Consider the following 18265-nt stretch of genomic DNA (forward strand, 5'->3'; position numbering starts at 1 on the left):
CTTCAGCGGTATAGGGAGATAATCGGTGTAACTTCCGTAATTGCAAGATCGAGTCAGATTTACAGGGATGTGGGCATATGAGCCCAGTTATCAGTGTGACGTTCCACCGCCTCTGCTGGGATGGGTGTCATGGAGTCGCTCTGTACCCACCTGGGGCCAGCAGGTGCACAGCTGTTGATGCTGACACTGGGACGAAGCCGGCGTCCAAGGCTGCCCCCACACACATTCCGTCCGGGTCAGGGAATACTTCAACACGACACTGCCCGTTCACAGAGACACGCGCAATATGGTTCAAATGGCTCTGAGCACTATGGGACTCAACTGCTGAGGTCATTAGTCCCCTAGAACTTAGAACTAGTTAAACCTAAGGACATCACAAACATCCATGCCCGAGGCAGGATTCGAACCTGCGACCGTAGCGGTCTTGCGGTTCCAGACTGCAGCGCCTTTAACCGCACGGCCACTTCGACCGGCTACACGCGCAATATGTGGGCGAGCATTGTCCTGCTGGAAAACAGCACCACGATACTGTCACACTAGGGGTAGCGCATGAGGATGCAAGTTATTTCCATTCAGTAAGTAAACAGATGTAAAATTTGTTTCATTTACTTTATCCAATATCATTACTGCCCTTGATCTGATGGTAAATTTTAAAAAAACTAATAATATTCACCTTTAAAGTTATCTTTCTCATCAGACTCTTGCAACGAATTTTGTCAATAATGTCTCACATAATAGGAAAAGTACGGCAAGTAACAAATCTGTGGCATGGGGTATGGGCAGACACAGTAATACGGGGCGAAATCCAGAACTGGAACCTGGGGGAAGAAATCGACATAAAACTGCAGTCTCAGTGTGTCCATCTGTCAGTCACTCGACATGAATTTCCAGCTGTTCCATCTCACTTCATCCTCGAGCCGCGAGTTAACCTCATTCCATTCCAGTCTGGGCATCATACGTGAAATGCAAGCAAACCCAGTAATATACAGGCAGGGACAAATAAAAATGGCGCGGACGACTGGATACGATTGGACGTGAACGTGTGCACATAACAACACCCTGTGACGTATGTGCCGGCCACGTGATCCAGACCAGTGCAGAGCGCAGTGCCAGCTGTGTCAGTGCGAGTGGAGCAGTGCAAAGGAGGCGACGGTGCTCACAGAGGAGCAGCGGGTGTCCGTTGTGGAAAGTTACGTGACAAAAAGGCATTGGAATGGTGTGATCAGTTGTTTGTCGAGAAGTTTAATGGTCTCAAAGTGCCAGCAAGAAACGCCACGCAACGTTCAGTCCAAAAATGGCCTCAGACACTATCAAAAACATTCTGAAACATGCACAGACACCAGGAAATGTGATTGTAATTCAGCAGAAAATGCTTTAATATCCTACCAAATTAATCCGACGTCTGTTGCAAGAGACTGGAATGACACATCGATCATGCTGACGAATACTCTACCTGGGCCTGCACATATATCACTACTGAGTGTTTGTTGTTCGCGCCACTAGTTTTGTGACTAGCTGAGATAACAATGAATGGCTTGGACATGGATCCATTCTTTATGTCTGACGAGCCTAGTTTCAACCGAGTGGTTATGTCAACTCACAGAATCACAGCTTCTGGGCAGCAGAGAATCAGCATAATTTCCAAAAAACACAGCTGAATAATCACAACGATCGGGTTTGGTGTGCAACGTCTGCACGCCTCGTTATTAGCCCCATCTGCTTTCATCAGAGTCTCACTTTGGGGCGTTACATTGCCAACATTTTGAAATCATTTCTGGCAGCACTAACGGAGGAGGTAAACACCTACAGTCAGTTTCAACAGGCTTGAGCAGCTGCCCATACAGCCATCCAGTTCTATGAGTCACGTGTGAAAGAGTTGTTCGCGGAGGTCAGCCATTTCACCTGACCTGTCACTGTGCAGTCATTTTGTGTGGGGAGCCCTCAAGTATAGGGTGTGTCGCTACAACCCCCATAGTCTTCAAGAACTGCAGCAGAGCATTTGGGATGATACTGCAGCAGTCCCAGCTGTCCAGCTTCGGTCCACCTTCAGCAAATGAATGACCAAGACCCACAAGTGCCAAGAGGTGGACGGTGGTCACTCATGGTATCTGCCACAGTTTGGTTAGTGCTGTATTTCCTTTCCCCTGCTGTGTTTCTTTTTACCCTGGAACTCCGTTCTGTGGACCACTTTTATTTGCCCCACCACATAAACTACTTAACTATCTTGGAGGCTAAATTCTTCATCGAGTCTCATCGTAACCACATTTATCCTCAGGTCACTAGTTTGTGGTTCGACAGCATGACATACCTAACAATTAAAGTGATGGAAAATTGATGATGTGCCACGAAAACTGCTCTGGGCCTCAAACTCCGTTACAACGTGCAACTAAGTTCCTGACGATGACGTTCTTGTGTCATACGTTCTCGACATTCCGTCCATGTTCATTTTTGAAAAAAAAAATGTTCCAGTTCACAAGAAATATCTCCTTCGTCGTTTTCAGAAACAACTGACTACCACTGTGCTACCAGACAAGGGGTCGGTGGCTGCCCCATCCTGTACATTACCGACCTATCTCGAATGCTGTTTCCACAAGTTGTGATGTTAATAATTTGGCTGAAAAATGGTTTAAATAACTCTGAGCATTATGGGACTTAACATCTTAGGTCATCAGTCCCCTACAACTTATAACTACTTAAACCTAACTAACCTAAAGACATCACACACATCTTTACCCGAGGCAGGATTCGAACCTGCGACTGTAGCGGTCACGCGGTTCCAGACTTAAGCGCCTAGAACCAGTCGGCCAAAGCGGCCGGCAATAATTTGGCGAATTCCTTTATCGTCTCCTAGGGATAAGATAATAACCGTCATTCTGGTGAAAGTTATTGCTCTACATTCTGATGTCTGCAGCCTCTTACACAGCAGAGAATGGAAGACATGAATGGTGTGTCGCATTTATTATTATGTAGAACATCTACGTCCGTCTTCTGAGAATTACCTGTATCTTTTTCTTCGTCTGTATTAAATATATTTTAGTTTTGTAACGTTCTTTACTTTTTCCGAGTGTATTTCTGTGATTTTGCAAACAGCTGCACCGTACACATACTTTTATATTCAGAGGAGAAAGGTGGTGACTAAAATTTTGTGAGAAGTTCTCGCCATTAGAAAAATCATTTTTGTACAAATTACTGGCATCCCAACTCGTAGATCATATCCATGACATTCTCCACTATTTTTCGACAGTACAACACTGCCCTTCATTGAACTTTTACGATGTCTTCCACCAACTCAGTTAGCAGATGGTCCCATACCGCAGAGCAAAATTTCAGGAGATATCAAGGAAGGATGTAAAACTCCCGTCATGGTGGGACGTTAAGCGCCCCCATCCTGAGGCGAAAGCCGAGGGTGCGTGATGGAGGAAAAGCTGCGTTACGAGAAGCACACCTACTGTCTCTCCTGAGTAGAGTGCGGCAGTTGGGCGAGGGTATGAGGGTAAGTGTAACGACGATTCCGGAACCCTGCGGACTGACTGCTGCAGTTCCTCACGTCCTGGACGACATTACGAGTCTCCCAAGGCGAAAGCAAAGGGTGCATGGCACAGGGGGAGCGGCGCAAAAGGGACACAACATCTGTCATTTTTGGGTTCTGGGCTGAGTGGCAGTGTAGGGCCGGTGCGGGCCATTGCTGGCCTTGGCTGTGGCGTGCTGCCCCCACCCGGCGCTGCTGCTCCCCAGAACACAGGGATGTGCCACCATCTGTGTCTCTGCTGCTGGTGGCCTGGTTTGCTGTCGTGAAATCTTACCCCAAGTCGGCAAGTGTGCCTTGCCACTCCTCTGTCTTCCGAGGCGTGTTCCGCCAAGCCCACGGGGTGGTAACACAGCCAGGGTTAGGCTAAATGGGTCCACACCCCCGAACGACTGCGTGACCAGCCCACCACCTGAGTGGGAGTGAGTCGTTGGCCGCAAGGTGGAAGCTCAGGCCAGTAGGGGTCGAAGGGCGAGAGGTGCGTCCGCCTCTACAGACTGCGGGCTGTACTTGCCGATGCAGGACGAGTGAAATCGGCGGTGACCAAGTACTGAAGGGACAAGTGTGCTGCTAACAAGGCACTGAACCCGGCAGCTGAGGGGTCCTCGGTCTACGGGCGAGGCCGGTGGTGGAGCTGCAGTTCAGTCCCCCCCACCCATGCCAGAGGAGTCGGTCCAGGTTAAGAGAAGTGTTTCCCAATCTTTTTCGCTTGCCAAGAAATGATGAATACTGAAGAGACAAGCGATTCTGGTGCGCCCATAAGGGTTTCAATGCTAGCCCCTCCCTCGCCACAAGATGGCCTGGGTCAGGCGATGGAGGATAGCATCATGGATAGGCGTACGAGGATAACACAGTTCCTAAATCAAAATATTAAAAAGTAAAATTAGTCAGGACGCAGTATGGGCCATCAAAAATGAGCTGGTGGCATGGGCAATTGTAAATGCCAAGTTAGAAGGCAGATTTGAGGAGCTAGAAGAGGAAAATGAAAGACTAAAAGTCAACCAGTCAAAACATGGGCTGGCGTGGTTGCACAAGCAGGACAAAAGGCCCAGTTAATGGAGGACACCATGGTCAAGGTCTGCAAATGGTCGGACACGGCAGTCTTTTTAAGACTAATGCCTGGCCAAGATGTCAAGAGAGTTCAGGAGATATTCGCCACTACAGTAAATCTGGTCAGAGAAAAAATTAAAATTAATAGAGTTAAGGCAACTAAAAATGTAGTCATAGCAGATGTTGATACGGAGGATGATAAAAACAAGTTATTAGCTGACAGGGGCATAAATACCTTTATGAAAGATTTAAAGCTAAGATTGAGGACAGGACCTAGGGACCGACATGTAGTCCATCGTGTCATGGAGGACTCAGGGGCCCTGTGGAAGAAACTGACAGCTCTGGAAAAGGATTAGGTAGGGTTCCATGCCATACACGTCAAACATTACCTCTTGGTATACCTCATGGTACCTCATTGCCACAATTGTGGAGACATAGATCATATACACAAATACTGTAGCAGGAAGCCTGCATGGCCAAAGTCAAAGCTGAGGACCAATTAAGAAGAACTACAATAAACCAGGCGTCTGTATACCATGCATGCATAGGGGCAAAAATACCTGTGGTGTATTTGGTACAAATTGCCCAACATATAAAATGTTGGAACAGCACCTAATTTCCAGAATAGATTATGGCTGATGGTGTCACTGAGACCAGGAGAGCCAAAAAAAGAAAGTCTCTCAGGCTCCTATTGGCTTCTCCTCCTCTCTCATCTGGGGGCCTACTCAAATTGAGGAAGCGGAAAGATATGTTGGGCGACCAGTGGCAATGGGCTGACCAGACATAATCCAACGCAGCCCAGTATTAGACAACAGCCCACATGCTAGTACAATAAACAGTGCCATGCCTGTACAAGAAGGACTTTCATAACAAATACTACAGGAAAGCACTACTACCAGCACGATGCAGCTGCAGGCAGCACAAAGAGCTATGGGTGCAGACCCAAGAAGAGTGTACCCAAACTTAGAGCTCGACATGCACGTCGTATGCATAGGGTACAAATGTGGTAGAAAGGTCACCCTCTCGGCAATGGAGTCTGTAGACAGGATACAACTCAAGTCGATGAATCTCCCCTGCGTGACCTCATTGAAAAGGTTTTTGAAAGACGTGATGAAAGATTTGATTTGGAGGAAATTTAAATGCAGTGTGTCCTAGCAAACGGACACATTGCGTTAGATTGGAAAAAGACCTGACCTGATTGTAACGTACATACTTACTTTCCTTAATGTCAAGTGAAATAATGATTGGACAGTTAATAGTCGCTGGGTCATTCAGGAAGTGCCAAGGGCAGTGGAGGAATGGAGGCTGGATATAATCTGCTTGTAGGAGCCATACTCCCAAGCTGGACAAATCTCCTTTATGGCTGCCACTTGGCACGTAATGTACACTGGGGAGGAGCCAAAAGCAGCTATAATTGTAGCAAATAAGGCCTTACGAGTTGCTACCATAGCACAGTTATCAAATAGCCACTGCAACATCGTGGAATTACAATCACCTGTAGGACTAGTGTACAACATTAACATGTACTTCCAATAAAGAGGTAATTTTGACGACTTCTTGGATCATCTTACTCGAGTCACCACGACATTGTGGGGGCAAAAGGTTATTGTAACCGCTCCTATGGTACGGCGGCACTAGAGATGCAAATGGGGAGAAGGCTGAAGAGTTAATCATGGCCTCGGAACTAGTTGTGGCAATCAGATGAGGGAATCCCCACACCTATAGAGGTGGAGGTGGATTTGGAAAAAAACATAGATGTCATCCTGTCAACACCCAGTTCGATCAGCAACATCGAACTGAAGAGTCCTATACCAAGTCACAACGACCATAATCTGATTGTGTTTAGCCTTAGTGACAAGGAGTGCCACTGGGACCTGGGGTGGGAGATCCAATACAACTTCAGTAAGACATATTGGTAATGCCTAGCTCAGGAGTGTGACATTCATCTGTTGCCTGAGGGTGATGTAGACGTTGATAGGTATGCTGAAAAATGGTGGGGTCTGTAGTTAGAGCAGTGAAAGCTGCTGTACCACCCAGGAGGAGAGCCATTGCAGCCTCCCCATCACCATGGACTGCCGATCTACAACGTATGCGCCAGTCTGTGAGACAGACGAGGAAGTATTACCAGTAATGTGTCATCTGGCAAGAAAAACAGCTCTGGCTGCAGCGACACAGGGCAGCCAGAAAGGTCTTCCATAAAGAACTGAGGGGGTTAGGGTTAAAAGCTGGGAAAGATATGTGCTGCACCAACTGGCCACTGCCTGTAGGGGAGGCCCCTATAAGTTGGTCAGAGAGAAAAAATAAGATCTCTCAAGGTTCTCTCGACAATCAGAGATGGCGACCAAATGACAGAGTCCTGGCAGGAGTCTGCCGAGGTCGTTCTACAGATTCTGTTACCAGATGATGAGGAGAATGAGGACAATGAGATTCAATGCCATATCTGTAGGGAACATCATGTAGAGTAGAGCAACAACACCATGGTGTATCCCTTTTAGAAGGAAGAAGTGGCAGTACAAACTAAATCTTTCAGAAGAGGGAAGGCTCCAAAGCCAGATGGCATAGTAGCAGAGGTTGTACAATTCCTCGCCCCTCAGCTAATAGGACCTCTGACAGGGCTCTTCAATGAATGCCTAAGGCTTGGTAAATTTCCGAAAATTGGGAAAAGGGCAAATTTGGTAATTATAAAGAAAGGAAAAGATAAGGACCATAAGGAAACCAATTCCTACAGGCCGATATGTCTCCTAGATATCCTGGGGAAATTAATAGAGAAGTTTTTGGCTGACAGTCTGGCGATACACAGGAAACTGCGCGGGATGAGTAACAGGCAGTTTAGCTTTTGGCTGGGGCAATAAGTGTCTGACGCAACTGCCCTGGCGGTTGAGGTTTGCAGCTCAGCCCCACGCAAGTATGTGGTAGGCATGATGGTGGACATTAGTGGCGCATTCGACAACCTGTGGTGGCTCTCGCTCTTCTCCCCCTTGTGTGAGAAGGAGTGCTCAGGGCCCCGCTGTGGCTCTCTGAGGAGGTGTTAAGAGGACAGGGAGGTTTGGTTATCATCGCCTAGCGGGAAAATAAGTAAAACCATCACGAAGGGTTGCCCATGAATCTGTTCTGGGGACACTCTCTTGGAATGTAAATATAGAACCGCTGCTAGAGAAATTATATCTCAGCTAGGACGTACTAGACGTGACAGCCTACGCAGATGACCTCCTGCTGGTTGGTGGCCATAGCCGTGAAGACCTAGAACCGAAAGTGGAAAAACAATAACATCACTTTTAGAATGGTGCCACGAAGCGAAAATAAGGATTGTACCACACAGATCCACGTATCTATTGCTGAAAGGTAGCCTGATTAGAAATCCAACCGTTAGAATCAAAGGAACACCAGTTCTACGGCGCCGCGAGGCCAGATATCTAGGGGTTGTAATTGATGAAAAGTGGAATTATACGTCAGATATAGACACCATATCTCAATGAGCCCTACAAGTTTTAAACAATCTCATCAACATAGGTCATAAAAGATTCCATCTGAAACCCAATCTCATTAAACTCTATCACAATAGTATTTCAACATCAATAGTCAGATAAAAGTGTGGGGTCTGGGCACACAGGCTCACGAGGCCTGCCATGACCGTGAGAAGGGTGCAGAGGAATATGCTGTTACGCTCTGTTGGGCATATCGAACTCCTACTCGGGGGGGGGGGGGGGGCGTGGGGCGTTGTTGGTGTTAATGGGGCTGTATCCATTAGACATCAATATACAGGAGAAGGCAGCATGATACTGGATAAACAAAGGAAAGATCAAAAAGATCAGGGAAATCATGGGGGTACAGTTAGGTGACAAGTTTGCTACCAGAGGAACGGGGGGGGGGGGGGGGAGAGATATGGCAGAAATCATGGGAAAATGAAGAAACGGGGAGAAGGGTATTTCAACTGCTCACTGATAACAAGGAAAGATTAGAGATGGGTTTCTTTGAGCCAAGTAGAGGACTGCTCAAGTGCATGGGCATGGCAGGGCATGGGCCATATCCGATATACTTACGTCGACTTGGTGAACGGGCTACACCAGCGTGTGACTGTGGTGTTCGGGAGGCACACCCGAACGTATCATCTATGACTGTCCAACATATGACGACGTAGCGTATGATTTAAGAGATCAACCACCGAACAGAGACATCTGCTCCATAATACGACGTGCTGACACCTATCATATCCTAAATAGTTTGGCTGTGGGCGTCACAACAACACAGGGCGAGGGAGGCCAGCGGGGGACACGGGCCGCGTCCACACAGTAGGGGATGCAGCGCACGGCCCAACCCAAAATCACTGTAGTGGTGATACGTTACTGCAGGAGACTCTTGCCAGTACGTCGATAAGCAGTACAGAAAACGAAAAATAAAATTCAGAATTTCCATCGTTGTGCAAGAGCACCGGATCGGAAGCCAGTGCACGCTTTTGAATCAGCAGCCCCCAATACGTTGAATCCGTCGTCCTTGCCATGGAGTCACTGTGTTCTCTGCCACCTAGACCTCTGGGCCTGACACCCAAGGATTTCTTTTCGTGGGGTTATGCGAAATACCTTGTGTATATGCCGCATTTGCCGAAAACTATTCGCCCATTTCTGAAGCGTCGGTTACTCCACATACGCTTCTAAATGTATGGCGTGACATGGTTTGTCTCTTACATGTTGCACGTGTCATCATGGTCTTCATGCAAACAATCTAAAATAAATTTGCTGTGTTCCGAATAGCCACACCTATTGGTACCCGCTTCATTAAGTTTTAACTGTACATCTAAAAATACATATGCATAATTCAACATATTTATATAACAACAAAATGCCAAAGAATAAGGGGAATATTAATGGGATTAAGTAGACATATAGGTATCAGAGTAGCAAATCTTACCTGGAGATTATCAGTGCAAGGGAGAGCCAGAGAAGCTGTCGTACCCCCATGTCATTTGTACACTAAGTAAAATATTCGACGTTGTAAACTAAATTTGTCCAATTCCGCTTCCGCCTGCATTGTTTAGCGAAAAGACCGCCGTGGGGTAGCGTCATTACCTCAGTGAAGCAGACAGTCATAGTGTAGATGCAACAACATGGAAGAGGCGTCTATGCAGGAGGCAGACCAACATGGGGTTCCCAAGAGGGGCAGCAGCCTATGGTGAATAACGCTGAAGATGGGTACATCGAGTATTTAATGAACAGGTGCTGAATCGAAGTGATGAAACACGTAGAAGGAATCGATTGACAGTACATGAACTGAAGTATCAAGGAATAGCGAATCAGGTAATGGAACGAAGTGCGTGGTACATAAAAAGGGAAGAGGCTAAACACTGAATGGTTGGAGTTATCAGGAATTCTTTACGTCATTAGCTACAATGTAAACCATTACTTCTAGATATTAGCATCCATTTATTTAATCCTGATACGCAGTGCAATTTGGAATACATCGTTCATGATTTCCAGTCCTGTTGATTACAAACAACTATACAAACTTTACCTCAGACCTCAACCCAAAGGTGTCCTGCGGACGTAAACAAACCAAAGAGTGTGCCTAAAATATTGGTTTTCCTCATCAGAATCGACAGCAAACCAACACCTACAACGATAGTTCATCTATACTTGCCGATGTTTCAAGCAGAATATGAAGATATGGAGAACATATATGAGGGTACTGAACGGGTAATTCAGTATGAAAGGGGAGGGGAAACAAAATAGTCATGAGGAACTGGAATTCGGTTGTAGGGGAGGGAGTAGAAGAAAATGTTAAAGGACAATATGGGCTTGGCAGTAACAATGAGAGAGGATAAAGATTAATGCAGTTCTTCAGTTGATATCAGGTAGTAATAGCGAAGCCTCTGTTCAGTATTTACGAGTGGTAGGGGTAGACCTGTACTAGGAAAAGACTGGGAAATATGGGAAAAGTCCATGACGGTAAAATTACGAGTCCAATGGGAATTCCACTGTAAAATGCAGAGGAGACAGCTGAATACAGTAATAGAATCACAAACAGCTATGGAAGATGTAAGTTTGATCTCCCAGTTTCGCCAACTGATCCATTTCTGAAATTCGCTACCAGAATGAAGATGATAGACTGGTGTTTGGAGTAGCAAAACAGAGGATGTAGACAGACTGAATTTCAGGAAATGTAATTTCCAGGTCGCTGTTCGGTAATCGCTGTATGGTGAACGATTGGTTTGAAAAAACTAAGACCTCTTTTCTGAACGATTGGTGGAGCTGCTCATGTAATCGATAAGAAAGAACATTTTAAATTAGGAATAAAATCACGCCAGTGTCGGATGAGTACCACATTGAAATGTGGCGTCTTTCCAGCTAGATATGCTGAAAATTAAAATTGGTGATACAGTTAATAATGAAATTAAACATGTGGACTGGAGTACTTAAGTAACTCAAGATAAGCTAGTATATTATAATATCACTATAATTACAGGCCGTGATGGTTACATTATGGAAGTAGACTGCAGAAAGACAGGAGTGAACACCCAGGTTTTTACTATCTGCTCTCAAAAATTTTACGAGGACACAAATAAAATTGATCGTAAATTTTGGAGCCTTTGTGAAATCTCTAGGCACGGTGAATATGATAAGGTGCCACAAGTAAAATGTTTTATTCTAATCTAATTCTTTCATTTTTAGTACAACTTTTCTGAAAACAATATAAGATTTGCTTCTCCTGACTGTAATTATATGAAGCGTAATTATATGAAGCGTCCGAGAATCGCTGCTGCTACTCGGTTAACAGAAAAACTTCCTGAACTAATCATTTCCTAATTCATATTTTATTCTCTTCACAAATGTGCTGGTGAAGTTTGTAAATGTTTTCCCAGAGATTGGGCGACCTAGCTAGGAACATTCACAAACATTTTAAAGCAAGTGTTAGGTGACAGGAGCAACTGCATGAATTTAAAAATTTTTAGATATCAAAATTCATAAATTGTTACATCCATCATAGACAAGATGGCTATCTTTGCAGGGCATGGTAGTGAGAAATTTAGAAGAGTGGAATACGTTGGAGGTGTGTCCTTTGATTCAAAGTACAACAGTTCTCTGCCAGTCAATCGAGGTCCAAGTCAACCAGTCTCCAAGCGAACATTTCCTATAATAGCTGCACAGAGAGGAGATGTGGAGCTCGGTACCTGTAAGGAGGCCATCGCTCACAGTGGCACATAACGCTGCACGTCTCCAGTGGGCCAAACAGCACAGGAACTATTGTCCAGAGGCTGACTGCAGTGTGTGTGTGCGGGGGGGGGGGGGGGGGGGAGGCGAGTGCAGTGTGCGCTGAGCGGTCGCGTCTTTCAGATGATGTGAGGTGTCAAGGCCACTGACAGTCCAGTGAGTTGTTTAACTCGCCCTGTGTTGAGGGCACTGCTCAGGTTGCAGACGCTTCAGTGATGTTATGATAATGTACCATGAATATCGTGAATATAAATCAGGTCGTTTATTTCAACATTCTTGGTGACCAATTGTTGTCCTTCATCCTACCAATTCATGACGAGTGTGCTATGGACAGTTACATCTTCCAGGTCTGTACACAAACGTTCCTGCTTTTACGAACCTTCAAGCACTCTATCGCGCCTTGAATGGTTCACTAAGCAAACAGATCCTTATCCTGCAGATCATGCAGGGGTCATTTGGAATGCCACATCAAACCAGAAACAGTACTGAAATGGAGAGCTGAAGCCTATCTCCACGTTGAACTATCTGTTTACTAAGCAACAAGTAAAGGAACAGGAAGAGAAGTGTTGTGAGGAAATGAAAGTTCTGGGGCGAGAAGCAAAACCTTTAAGCATTCTGCATGACACAGTTCCGCCAGCAACGCTGAAACTCATGGGACTGCAATAGAACTGAATGGATAATATCTTGAAAACCGGTTGTAAATGATTTTCTACCACAGTAAAACAGTGATAATGGAATGTAATGAAATTAAATGAGGCGCTGCTGAACGAATTAATTTACGAAATTATGTAGGCATGAGCTTTGCTCTATGAGCAACAGAATAACTGAAGATGGACGAAACAAAGAGCGACAAAATAAAAAAGTAATAGCAGGAAACGAGATTTTGAAGAGCAGAAAAGCGTTTCTGGAAAAGAGGAATATACTACCATTGAATGTAAATAGAAATCTTACGAACTTCTCCCGAAGCTATTTGTCTTATGTTGAACAGCAGTTTAGGCAAGAAGGGAACAGAAGCTTTTAAAAAGTGGCGCTACAAAATACTGTTGAATATTTAATACGTAGATCGAGTAACTAATGTGGAAGTACTACATTGATATGGGAAAAACGGAAACTTAAGCGGTAACTTGCTTAAAAGATTGGTTGGGTTGAGAGGTCACACTGAGACTTCAAGGAACTGTAGAGTTTCTAATGAGGGAATTACTGGAGGTTGAAACTGCAGAGGGGGACCAACGCTCGACTACCGTAAGATGCTGAAATGGATATCACGGCAGTGGCTGTACAGAAGTGCAAAGGACATACCAGCCTGTACCACAAACAAGTGTTGACCAGATATAGTGTGTAGGCGGACAACACGTGTACATGGCCACTCCGTAATTGGCTCTAAAGTGCCTGGCAGAGGGTCTGTCGAACCACCTCCAGCCTATTTCTGTACACTTCCGCTCTCGAACATCGTTCATGAGAAATGACACTTGTATCTTCCCATGCTACGTCCGATTTCTTGTACTTTATTACGACCATCGTTCCTCGCTATGTGGATGGACATCCACAAACTATTTTTATATTCGCAGGAGAAAGTTTTTGACTGAATTTGTCTCGCCGCAACGAAAAACATCTTTGTCTGAATTATTGCCACCCCAAACCCGCAGATCATATGCGTGACACTCCTTCCTCTACATTTCGCTGGTACAAAACGAACTGGTTTTGAACTTATGTTGACGTTACTGGCCGAAACACGATAGCATCATGTGCATACACACTCAGAGGGCTGCTCAGATAGGCTCCTAAATCGTATACACTCCTGGAAATTGAAATAAGAACACCGTGAATTCATTGTCCCAGGAAGGGGAAACTTTATTGACACATTCCTGGGGTCAGATACATCACATGATCACACTGACAGAACCACAGGCACATAGACACAGGCAACAGAGCATGCACAATGTCGGCACTAGTACAGTGTATATCCACCTTTCGCAGCAATGCAGGCTGCTATTCTCCCATGGAGACGATCGTAGAGATGCTGGATGTAGTCCTGTGGAACGGCTTGCCATGCCATTTCCACCTGGCGCCTCAGTTGGACCAGCGTTCGTGCTGGACGTGCAGACCGCGTGAGACGACGCTTCATCCAGTCCCAAACATGCTCAATGGGGGACAGATCCGGAGATCTTGCTGGCCAGGGTAGTTGACTTACACCTTCTAGAGCACGTTGGGTGGCACGGGATACATGCGGACGTGCATTGTCCTGTTGGAACAGCAAGTTCCCTTGCCGGTCTAGGAATGGTAGAACGATGGGTTCGATGACGGTTTGGATGTACCGTGCACTATTCAGTGTCCCCTCGACGATCACCAGTGGTGTACGGCCAGTGTAGGAGATCGCTCCCCACACCATGATGCCGGGTGTTGGCCCTGTGTGCCTCGGTCGTATGCAGTCCTGATTGTGGCGCTTACCTGCACGGCGCCAAACACGCATACGACCATCATTGGCACCAAGGCAGAAGCGACTCTCATCGCTGAAGACGACACGTTTCCATTCGTCCCTCCATTCACGCCTGTCGCGACACCACTGGAGGCGGGCTGCACGATGTTGGGGCGTGAGCGGAAGACGGCCTAACGGTGTGCGGGACCGTAGCCCAGCTTCATGGAGACGGTTGCGAATGGTCCTCGCCGATACCCCAGGAGCAACAGTGTCCCTAATTTGCTGGGAAGTGGCGGTGCGGTCCCCTACGGCACTGCGTAGGATCCTACGGTCTTGGCGTGCATCCCTGCGTCGCTGCGGTCCGGTCCCAGGTCGACGGGCACGTGCACCTTCCGCCGACCACTGGCGACAACATCGATGTACTGTGGAGACCTCACGCCCCACGTGTTGTGCAATTCGGCGGTACGTCCACCCGGCCTCCCGCATGCCCACTATACGCCCTCGCTCAAAGTCCGTCAACTGCACATACGGTTCACGTCCACGCTGTCGCGGCATGCTACCAGTGTTAAAGACTGCGATGGAGCTCCGTATGCCACGGCAAACTGGCTGACACTGACGGCGGCGGTGCACAAATGCTGCGCAGCTAGCGCCATTCGACGGCCGCGGTTCCTGGTGTGTCCGCTGTGCCGTGCGTGTGATCATTGCTTGTACAGCCCTGTAGCAGTGTCCGGAGCAAGTATGGTGGGTCTGACACACCGGTGTCAATGTGTTCTTTTTTCCATTTCCAGGAGTGAATATGGATCAGAAACAGCTGACGGTTTCTAACACTTCTGTTCCGTACGCCAAATAAAATTTCTGTTTTACTCGATGACTTTCCGTCGGTTATTACGAACTGTGTTATTTCCGACAGGAATACACGATTACAGACGAACAACTGGGACGATACTCCATAGGCACGCAATGTGACTACAAGTCTTTTGTGAGCAACGGTATCAAAAGCCGTCCATAGATGTGGAAAGGAAACGTTTAAGGTTCCTTGTCGATAGCACTCATTACTTTGAGTGAGTGAAGAGCCGGTAGTGTTTCAGAGGAGCGATATTAACTGTCTGAATCGGTGCTGAGTAAGTGATGATAAGCCCGCCCGGCTAGCCGCTCGGTCTAACGCGGACGCGTCAGCGGACTCGGAAATGGATCCTGACACAAACTGATCACTTAATTAAGCCAGCCATGAGATCGAATTTAGCTTCTTGTTTGTTAAAGTGTGCTGGATCATACGCTTCTTCCTTTGAATATTAATAGGGTTGTATCGGATTTGCGGCTAGCTTCTTCGTGTAAATTGTTCTGTGTTTCCTTTGCAGGTACCGTATTCCTGCAAGAAGTCGAGTCAACATCTTTTTCTGTCTCGGTTTTTAGCATGTGTTTAATGTGGTTCCCGTGTGTTCTATATGTTTTTTTGTGGAGGACATTTCCATTGAAGGAATTGAAATCCTTGATAATGGTAAAGAGATAAGATGGACTTTTCTTCACGTGACCATTCTCCTTTATGCGTCATCCAGTACGTGACGCACTTTAGATCTATCCGAATTTTTTAAGGAACCGGTGATTCAATTGTTACACAAATGTTTGGATACTATTTTGACAGGTGGTTGTTCTAACTGTGTGTTGCGTCCTGTAGACCAGTTTCCTGATTTTAATTCTGTCGGTAGTATTTAAACTCCAGAATGAGATTTTCACTGTGCAGCGGAGTGTACGCTGATATGAAACTTCCTGGCAGATTAAAAGTGTGTGCCGGACCGAGAGTCGAACTCAGTCCGGCACAGTTTTAATCTGCCAGGAAGTTTCACTAGTTAAATTGTCCGTTCTTTGCGTCTGTAAAAATCCGACTACTGTTAGTTTTACTTATTTTACTGTTGCAACAGGTGTCACATATTTAGTCTGAGCGGATTTGTGAAAGGACTTTGGCTATCGATGCCATCCCCGCCGACTTCACGGATCACAGTGTGGTGGCTGTCACATTACGTCACACACGACTGTCGGTGAAAATGTTTTGATTCCGTTGGTTGTGGAATACGGCGCAGATGGAGATCCTTACCGTATTCAGGTGAACCCAGAAGTGTTGTACCATAGTCTCTGGTCAGCTGCGTGATAAGCCTTCATTTTGGAATGCTTAGTTCAGAGGGCAAACCCGAGGTTGTGACAAACGTTGATACGACTGTGCGCTGATAGAGCGCGGAAATTTCGGAGCAGGCAAGAATTTTACAACTCTCTCTTATGTGGCCTTTAAGAAAGTGCGCATCAGGCTCTGCTACGTATTGCAGACGTCAGGCGTGTAAAGGCGCGATCATTAGGAGTGAAGCGGCGTCAAGTGGGAGGGTTGAGGTGGCGTTCCAAACCACCTCCGCTGGGCTGTGGACCAACTGACTCCTCTGTATCATCTGATTCGGCATCAGACTCGTCTTCCTCATGCGTGTATCACATCGCTCAATATCGACGAGGGCAATGTTGTGACGGCACAAAAGGACATTTCTACGTTAGGCTAAATGATGTACCCATTAATTTTTTTTCTTTAAAGTCAGTACCGCCATTAGACTGTTGTTTATTTACAGTGTTACATTTACACTTACACAATCAAGATATCGTCTTCAAAGTGCCATTGTCAAGTGTCTTTTGAAAGTAGGTTAGACAATAACAGTGAAATACATAACAAATGACATGACCATATAAGAATCTATATTTGTAATGCTTACTTACAAGTGTTATAAATTTCCTAAGATGGCATACTGTCGAATTAAAATGCACTATTAGACACAGAGTCTACTGCTTTGTTTCATTACTGAGTACACCATCTTGACTGAATGACAGTTGGCTAAGTGTCAAATTGTCTTGGTCAAAAAAATTGGTGTTACAAGCAGGTGACTTTTTTTTAAATGTTTGGACTCAGTGTCCGGTAGGATAGGAAAGGTTAGGAGCAATTTATTTTCTTTTGTAGCTGTTACATCTTTGCAGTACCTGTTTATCTCAGTATACCACGAAGTTGCCTGCTCATAAACATTAACAGTAACAAACCTGTCGATAACATACGCTGCATCCATAAATATAGCAGTCCAGCTAGTCATTGATGTTGTTTGAAGTACCCTTTCCTCCCTCTGAGATATACTACTTTAATGAGGAATCAATATACCTCACCTCAAACATCAGTCAATAACCAAAGGACAAACTAACTGTCTCTATAGAAACTTTTATTTTATTAAATTTACGGAATAAATTTTAGTATCACAACTACACGAATCCACACAGAGAATATACCGATACACACTCAAGGCATACCTTCACTTTGGACACATCATTCCCACACAATGACCTAACATATGCTATATTTGATCCTAGCTTTCACATTTAAAAGTGCCCTTTTACCATACATGTATCTTAATTTAAAAAAAGTCAGTCACTTCACATTTTTATTCTTATTCCTTTATTAGTTACCCTTTTGTCCCCCCCCCCTCCACTATAATAGCTTCTTCATTTTATTAGTCATTTTATAGCCCGCCCCCAATCCATCCTTCTATACCCTCCTCCCTTACATTTACACTCCATATGCCTACAAAGTCAATGAATGATTCGTAGTATTCTTGACCTTGTGTTTCTTCTCAATTGTTTATTACCTCTCTAAGAAGTAATTATGATCAATAATGTTACATTTGTCTTTGTTGTTAAGAAATAGAATTAGCCCATTTGTTCGGTATTCTGTGTTCACTCAATCCACAGTTCATGTCTCTGTTATTGTGCTGCGTACGGCTGGGGAGTGCTGATCCATCTGTCGATGTTGGTCTATTGATGATACTCCATAGGCGCGTAATGTGACTGCAAGCAGTTTGTGAAGAACGGTATCAAAAGGTTCCCAGAAATCTGGAAATTAATCGGTTTAAGATTGCTTGTAGATAGCTCTCATTACCTAGACTGAGTGAGGAGCTGGTTGTGTTTCATAGGAACGATGTGCGCTGAATCGGTCCAGAGTAAGTGTCGATATACCGTTTTCTTCGAGATAATTCATAATGTTCGAACACAGTGGAT

This window comes from Schistocerca serialis, chromosome 11, assembly GCF_023864345.2.
Source record: "Schistocerca serialis cubense isolate TAMUIC-IGC-003099 chromosome 11, iqSchSeri2.2, whole genome shotgun sequence".
Taxonomy (NCBI): domain Eukaryota; kingdom Metazoa; phylum Arthropoda; class Insecta; order Orthoptera; family Acrididae; genus Schistocerca; species Schistocerca serialis.